Below are 9,296 nucleotides of genomic sequence, written 5' to 3'. Positions count from 1 at the left end.
TTTATAAAAAATTTTCCAATACAATATATTTTTTATGAGTAGATTTTTTTTGCTTTTACATACAATGCTAAGTTCAAATATTGATTAAATGTTATAACTTATAAGTATTAGGAACAAAAATATATCTTTTGCTTCATTTAAGAGTTAATTCATCGAAATATTTGTTTAATAATAAACTTAATATTTTACTAAATAATTTAAAACTTTTTGTGAAGAGCATTGACAAATCTACGTGAAAAAAACTACAACATATTCAATGGACGATTTTAAAATTACAGTTTTAAATATTTGTAAACACTTTACACAACGATTTTAAAACTTAATTAAATTAAGTACAATAATAATTATAATTAAATATAGTATAGTATATTATTAACAATAATAAAAAATAAACAATTTAATATTTATGTAGTTTATAAGTTCATTATATTTATTTATAGAAATCAAATAACAAACATTATTTAGTTAGCGTATTATTTTATAATATTAGTTAATAATATTAGTATTATTAATTATATTTATAATTAAGCATTTATCATAAATTATAATATAAATATGAATAAATACTTTAAGTTTTATGTTATGTCCATAGCCAACATACGTTGATTAGAAATAATACTAATTACTAAACACCAAAGTACTATAAATTAATTAATAGGTATATAGCCAGTGGCCTGGCAAGGGTATAGCCAAGTGTGCCTATGAAATCATCACTTTGCTCCGAATTTAAAGTTTTGTATTAATTTAGCTCAAAAGATGTGAACACTGCAGGTCATAATATCGACGTATATTTTAGCGGGTGGTACGAAACGAAAGAACACCGTAAACGGCATAAACGCGCATTCAATTTGTGCTTTTTCACACCTACATATCATTTATTACTTATATATGACCCATACGAGCTAATACCAAACTCAGTTTAGAAAAGTTTTCCGTGCCGTCACTAATTTAACCTTAAACCTAACATGAAGTGATTCAGAAGAAACTTGACGAGCTTTAATATTATTATAATTAATACAAATTAACACTGCACAGAAATAAAGCCACAGAATAAATTAAATATCATTAATTCTATTATTTAAGTTAATGAGACTTTAATTACTAATATTACATGCTTGTGATTTTAATATAATTCTTATGATATAATATGTTCATTGTTATAAATATTAATAATTATTATTTAAAATTTATCACTTGCACACAAACATTGCCATTTATTAAAATACATAAAAAAAAATAGTTGGTGGACTGAACACAGACAAATGAAAACACGTTATCTCGGTGACCCTGATTTTAATATTATATTTTGAGGTAGTTACATGATATTATGCATTATCAAAACAGTTACTTTAAATACAGATTCGTTGCCGTATTAAAAGTATCTATAAATAATTATATATACTTTAGAATCGACTTATTTGGGACACCACATAAAAGGGACAATAATAATAGGGAAAGATTGGCCTAGTCCGGACATGTATCGGTTTGTTAGTTATTCGGTTAATATGCCCAATGTGTCCCAATTAAGCGGATTCTACTGTGTAAAGATATTATACTATAATGCAATATTATTACCAGTACACGCAACACTAACGAAAATAATAATAATTTATGTACACACGCAGATCCTTAATCACCGTAAGCAACCAATTATATAACATATCGTGGCAGTGAGACTAGCGGCAATGGTGAAATGGACAGCGGACAGTAGTACTGGCGAGTCGGACAGCGAACAGCGGTAAACGATTAATAGTAGAGGCGCGTTCGACTTTAATAGTGTCATATTAATTGGCAGAGACTGTGCGGGGTGATTTGGTTGGAATATAATTTTCAGCTGTGCCTATTAAGAATTTCCGGTACGATGTTGATGCGCGGACATCGACGGCGACCGGAAGCAGACATAATATTATAGACATGTATTAAAGACATATCTTTAACCGTGGACATATCCGATGAGGCTATAATTATAATACATTACCAGAACCTGTGCGATGCTCTATTTGCTGCCTCATATTTTCTGTCATCGGATATCGACGTCCGAGTTATGTCGCCGGTGATCGCCGATTCCACAGCACTTTAATCGAATATTAATCACCACTGTCATCGTGCACAATTACATCGCACACCGCATCTGTTTGCCGTCTGTTACTATCGTCACGCACAATAAAAAAAAAAAAAGGCTTACGATATTCTTCCACCTCCGACCGTCCAAAACTCAAAGTAATATTATATTTCGAGGTGACTAGTGCCGCATACTTTTTATTCGTTTTAACCTTGTCCCGTCCGCGTACACTGTGTTATGCCATAGATTATTCGTAGTTTCATTTATATCAAATTTTCGTTAGTCATTATGTGTTGTATATGTATTTAATAAGCTAAAACACTCGGAGAGTACCGTAAGTAAAGAATTGCAAAACAAACGACTCAATGTTTGTCGCCGATTCACGGGCAATTTTCGTAGCGATCGGCAATTGACCAAAGTACACCGTGTGCATGAGAGCGTAGCCGACGAATTATTGCCGAAGTTTCGAGATAGCTGGTGACATGTGTGTGCGTCTCGACTCGTTGTCGTCTCCGAATGAAAAATCAGTACGACTTGTCGAAAACGATCAGTGCCATCCGCAGTAATGCAGGATCGCGAGACTTGCACAAGCACACTGTTGTTGGTTGACAGTTGTTCGACCGTTTATTAAGTTATAACATATTATAATATTGTCAATTGAATCAACAATCTGTTTTTTTTTTTAATATTATGTATTATAATCATATAATATAAATGTCACATTGTTACAACATAGTGTACTTGCGGGTTATCGAAATACATGGTATTGTGCTGTTACTTACCTGTGTGATTAACGAGAATTATGATATATTAACTCATAATGGTGAAGAGGTCTCTGAGCAACATTAGTGAGTTCTAGTGAATGCTTGGTGTGTAGGTAAGTGTATGTATGTCAATCATATAATGTAGGTACTTACTAATGTGATTTAAACTGTTTCAATGTACGTATAGTTCAATCGAAAGAAGTGAAATATTATTTTTTTTAAAAAAAAATCAATTAAAAGTACATTATAAATCGAAGTCGTCGTTTAAAAATATTATACCTATACTGTCCGATTAGGATGATAAACGTAAGTACATGCTGGCTAGTAATACAAACATGTTCGAAATTTTCGGTGCCTATGACGGATGAAATTTATTTCGAGTTCATTTGCATTTCAACAGTCCTAGACCTTTAATATCATTACTACTTTTACTCCACATTAAGCCACATATTTATATTAATATTAATGTACCTGCTTCATAAAATTTTACTTAATTAATAACGGCTTTAACATCAACCATGTTGATCTACTCAATTGGTAAGTGTTATAAATATTATGCAAAGAACGATGCTACTATACATACAGAACAATAGCTGCAGTAGATCCGACACACATCACACGTTGTTCGAAGATATTACAATTGTAGTAATCTTACAAATTGGCATGAGCCAACCAGAAGACGTCATTATAAAACCACCGGAGATTGAGACTGTGGAGTTGGGCAACAAAGAAAAATTATTTCGAGCTTTTTGCAAGAGATATTTAAAAAAAAGTGGCTGTATAATAGGTTTAATAGTTAGTAGTTCGAACTATCGAAGAGAACACTACTTGTAAGAATACACCCGAAAACAATTTGAAATCAATGAAAAAAATATGCAACCAGATAAAGGTGTTAAAAAGTGTAGCGCTGTAGCAGCAGTTCAATGGGACTGTAGGACAGGAATTTGGTCATGTCGGTGAAATTATTTACGTATTTACGTTACGGGCAAAGTAAGAATTCGGACTTTTTGCACTTCACCCGATTTTCAAAAGCAAAGTTGAAATAAGTTAACATTGTCCGGGCATTGTACACAGTGCCCAATTTCAGCACTGTAGGTTATATATTGATTATATTAAAAATTACATAAATCTTACAGGGTACTTAAATAATCATAAAAAAATTTAAAATAGATACTATATAAAATATTTTCATAGAATTAAAATTATTATGATTATTTTCTTCTACAATTATTATGTACTATAGTCTATAATACACGAAATTGTCGATGTCTAGTCTAGGCATACGCTCCCCGTATTGTAAAGGGACGGCGGGTGGTGACGGCGATGGGCTCTAGCGTTTATTGTCGTATCGACTATTGACGAGTGACAACTTTGTCGATCGAGGACAGACGGCGGTGATCACGGGGGCGGGAAAAACTCAAGTTTGATAGGTGTGTTAAACACTTGGCTGGGCCTGATTGCACTTAGATTAATAAAGGTAATGGATGAACTGAATTCATTTAAAAAGGTTAAGATCGATTTACACTTGTATTCAAAAAACAGTGCAGTTCTACACTTTCGTCGGTGTACTAATACTTTGTAATAATGACATAAAACTATCAGAGTTTAAATAAAACAAAACCATATTCATTTTAATATCGAATAACATATTAAGTTCTTACTTATGTAACTATACTACCTCGCTGTCATTTTCTATAATAAGTATCGCGATAAGGCAAACATTATAAATTAAATACTTTTAATGTTGTATTGATATTATGATTTAACTAAATCTAAGTAACGAGGCTAGGTACTTATGACTAATGTATTAATGATTTAAAAATCATATTAATTGTATTCGTTGTCATTTTTAAGGTTTAGAAAATTTGTTTAGAATGTCGTGCCATGTTTATACTTTATTCTGAATATTAATTCTAATAATAATTTTTTATTATGCGATTGTTATTTCGATATTATACAACACTAAGTTTATAAAATATATTATTCTCATGGAATGTATTTTGGTAGTATCAAGACGTTGCTTAATCCGCTAATACATTGGTCCGATTCGCGTACCGATTGGACGACAAATCAATTTACCGTCACCCGATTTTTCGACACACTATATTATGATGAATTATACGTAATTAAACTATGTCATTTTTTATTGTTTTAAATTATTTGTATAAATCACGTATATTGTTCAAGTCAAATATTAAAACTATAAATTAACATTATAAGCTTCTGTTTTATGAATTGAAATGAAACATTATTGCATCCAAGTGTTCCAAAATAGAAATTGTACCATTTTGTAACCTAAAATTATAACTTAAAATGTTAGAAAAAAATGTATTATTATATATCATAAACGCTTTACCTATCTTTTTAAAATGATAACCTTTTTCTTAATTGTCTATATTTAGTTTTAATCTTTTGTGATCCATTGCAGTTTTTTTGTGCTACGATGTCAAGCTCGAAGTTTGGTTGTTAGTTATTTAGCTCTTTGATTAAAATAAAAATATTTGGCTTTTGTCTACCAACAGCTTTATTAAGAGCTGCATGCCATGTTTCAAGGTGATTTATGGTCCTTGCTCCATCTGTATTAAAATGATTACTCATATTGCTATTAAATAGACAAATATCTGGATCCAAGTATATTTCGGTAAAATAATTTAATTATTTTAGCACACCAAAAATATAATAATAAAAAATTAAGTTTTAATAAGTTCGTACAAATTTTGTAAAAAGTTATATTTACTTTCTGACTCAATTTGTTCAATCGGAACTAAGGCTTACGAATAAAGACGAAGAACAACTTTTTTAAAATTTATCGGCAAATGTTTAATCGTAAGATTTTGAACTAACCAATTTCAAAATCTATTTGGAAACAAGTAGAATTGAACTTTAATCCATTACTCAATGCCGCTTCTTTTATTATTTCAAACATTCTCAAATATGTCGATGTACTTTTACTGAGCAATAATGCATAAGCCTAAAAAAATATATTTAAACATATACAATTAGTATTTTACTAAATTATAAAATTTATATTATAACTATTAGGGGTATCATCATTCCTATAACAAAGCAGTGTAAGGTATACAATTTGTGTAAAAATTTTTGGTGCTGACTTAAATGTGTCATCCATTAAAACTGTATTACTAGAACAAAGACGTCGTAAAAATCCTTCGGTACCGAATACAACGACTTTATTATCCGTACCATCAAATACTGTAGGTAATAATATTATAATTAGAAATAGTATTTATAATTAAATGGTTTAAACAATTTAGAATAAATACCTAAAATAAAATCTTTTTCATCATTAGTTGATCACCAATCACCTTCAACATCTAATTCAGACAGCTTTTTAAGTAACGTTGGCATTAACTTCAAATGTTTCCTTTATGCCAAACTTTTTACACTGGTATAAATTGGTATAGTATCCTTTACCTTATTTCGGCTTCCGTAGAATCCTCTATTCCTGAAGTCATAATTGATTTTCGGATTTCATTAAATGTCTCTGGTATTGTTTTTGTGGGATTTATCACCACTTCGTCCTTCAAATAAGTTATTTTCAAGTTATAAAACACGTATTCAAAACTAATTTTAAAAAATGGTATAAAACTCGTGAATAAAAATGTATAAATTAAAACAAACTCACTGTAATCTTATTTCGAAAACCACGTTCAGCCAATTGGATTCCATGCATCGGATTGATATGCGTTTTTGACATTATAGCATTATTGGAATCTTCTCTGTGTATTGCTCGACCTGTATATTATAATATTATATTATAATTATCAATACATTTATAATAATGGTTTTATCCTCTTGTTCTATCAATTCCATGTATAAAATAATCCAAAAATAAAAATTGGCTATCTCGTTCAGAAGTTATTATCAGCCATGTCATTTTAAATTTAATTTTAATATATAACTAACTGACGATGAACATTTTTCTACACTGCAGTCAATTTTTCATCATACCTTAATTATATTCTACCTACTTATGTGAGATTTGACTATATTATATAATAATTTTCTTAACTCCATTTCGATATAGCCAATAAGTGTGCATGACGGATTAGTATTGATATAATTCGTTGTATGATTTATTGTATTATAGTTTTTTTAGTTTGATTGGTTTTTGTGTCGCAAATAGATACATATATTTAAATAAAAGTGACAAAGCGTTTTTATTTGAAGATTACTCTTATTATAGTTATTATATTTATATGTAATTGTTATTTATAGTTTTTTACCATATTGATGTACACTTGTTCAGAAACAGTTCAACACATTTCCAAATTGTGGTTGTTTTTACTTTTGATTTAGGTGTTTCGGTAAACAGTATAAACAAAATAAAATCCTATACATATTTGAATAAATAATACATTTAGTTCTCTATAATAACTATGGGGTATTACTGTATACAGTCAGTACCTAGTACCTACCGTCCAACGTACATAATATCAAGTTAAAATACCATTGTATTGTGCTCCTATATAAGGATCAGGTTATAGTTGACAGAGTGTAAGCAATTCTATATCCTTTGCTAGTATAGAATTACGTCGTTTCCAACCTAATTTTACGATTTGTACGTCACTCCTTCCACTAAAAAAATAAAATGATATGTAACCTGCAAATTATACTATTATCAAGATTGCAAGTTGTAAGTTCGTAATAATCGGTACATACATTTTATAATGGATTTATCGAGTGTATAATTAGAACACTATATAATGATATGGTATAAAATATTTTAAAAATGCATTCCTGTAGGGTCTATGAAAAATTAACTTGTGATATAATATATACTTATACTTTTTATGCTTATTTTTTTATTTTGGGAGTAATAAATTGTAATTGTTATTAAAATATTATAAGTATATTATTATACTGTATAATATTATAGCGCTACAGCGCATTGACATATTGTGGGACACCAATGAGATTTTGTTCAAATCATACAGCTACTGGTCATATTTATATATATATATATATATATATATATATATATATATATATATATATATTTATATATATTACTCCTTGGCTGAAAATTGCCACGAACACGTTTAATTATACGTGCGGGATTGACCATAAAGTACGGGCACAGAGAACAGCTGATGTATATAGTTTTCGACGACGGCGAATGCACGTGTAAATTACTGCGGACAGGACTCTGTAGTCTGCAGACAGCCATCGCACAAGTTCTAATTCTGTGTAACCATCGTCCTGTTGGCTGTCGGTAATACTGTCTGTATCCTGTCGCCGTCGATCTCGCGCACCTGCACCGGTTACACCGTACACGGAAACAGCAGCTGAGTCGAAGCTGCTGACATTTTTATTCCAAGCAACTCAACCAGTACCATCATTGCCATCAATACGTCGTTGCTAACGAAGTCATCACTATTGGGTCCGAGTCGTGGTCTACGTGTTCATCAAAAGCCGCTGTATGGTCCGTCACGATGCGATAGCAATAGCCACTGTGAAGCGACACGGTAATCCAAACGGCTTCATGTGTACATCGCTATCGTTCTTCTAATGTACTTATGTGTGACCAATAAAATAATAATCAAAACGATTATTACGGCTGCATAACTAACAGGTGCGTCGTTATATTTCAAACGTCAATAACGATAGTGACCAGCGTGTCATACTTTATAGTAATCGTTTGTTTGATTCATGGATGCCTCCCTGTCTACCATTTCCCTGTCTAATACCTCTCCCCGCTAATATTATATTTATATAATCTTGTTGTATTTATACAATCTTGTTAAATTTTAATTTATAATAAGTATAGTATAAAATTTACCATAAAACATTTTATTGTTGTTGTTCTTAATTATTAAAAATTCAAATTAAGTACTTATTCATTTATATTACGTTCATCATATGTGGACATATTATCTTCTATACGTTTAGCAACATCCCGGTATATTTTTTTTTTGCAGAAGGTTTTTGTCCAGTGATGAATTGATTAATTTTTATCTCGGTTAAATGTTGTTCTTTTTTAACAATCTCAATAAGTCACCATATGGTAGAATGAGACGCAGCTAACAAAAACAAAAATATTCTTTGCCAACCTTCAACACTATTTTTTTTTTTTTTAGTAAACCACCCATTTGTGAAGTATCATATTGGTTCCATAATTTTAAATCAAATATTGGGGTAGATGTTTATTTCTTCTAGTTATACCAACTGGAAGTTAGTCAATGTTTTTCAAAATAATCAATTAAATGAAGTGATAACTCTTCATTGTCTACATAAAACTGTTGAGACATTAATTCTGCGAATTTCTTAACAACATATGGCGCAGGAACAAAATCTAAAGCTATTATTTGATTTATTTTCAAAGCGAAATCTGCATCATTCGTATATTTTTTTTGACGTATTTCTGGGAAATTTTGTATTTTTCGCCATAAACATTGAAAAAAATGAAAAAAACAGCCTCACATTTGTGTACCAGTAAATAAAAATAATTA

The 9,296-nt window shown here is 30.2% G+C and overlaps 1 pseudogene; it reads right to left on the bottom strand.

Moving 5' to 3' along the window:
- Positions 1–5,665: 5,665 nt before the first annotated feature.
- LOC113549456 lies at positions 5,666–6,721 on the bottom strand (annotated as a pseudogene).
- Between the last annotated feature and the right edge of the window lie 2,575 nt (positions 6,722–9,296).

This window comes from Rhopalosiphum maidis, chromosome 1 (genome assembly GCF_003676215.2).
Source record: "Rhopalosiphum maidis isolate BTI-1 chromosome 1, ASM367621v3, whole genome shotgun sequence".
Classification (NCBI taxonomy): domain Eukaryota; kingdom Metazoa; phylum Arthropoda; class Insecta; order Hemiptera; family Aphididae; genus Rhopalosiphum; species Rhopalosiphum maidis.
Note: the sequence above shows the minus strand (reverse complement) of the source record. Positions and strands in the feature narration are given on the sequence as shown.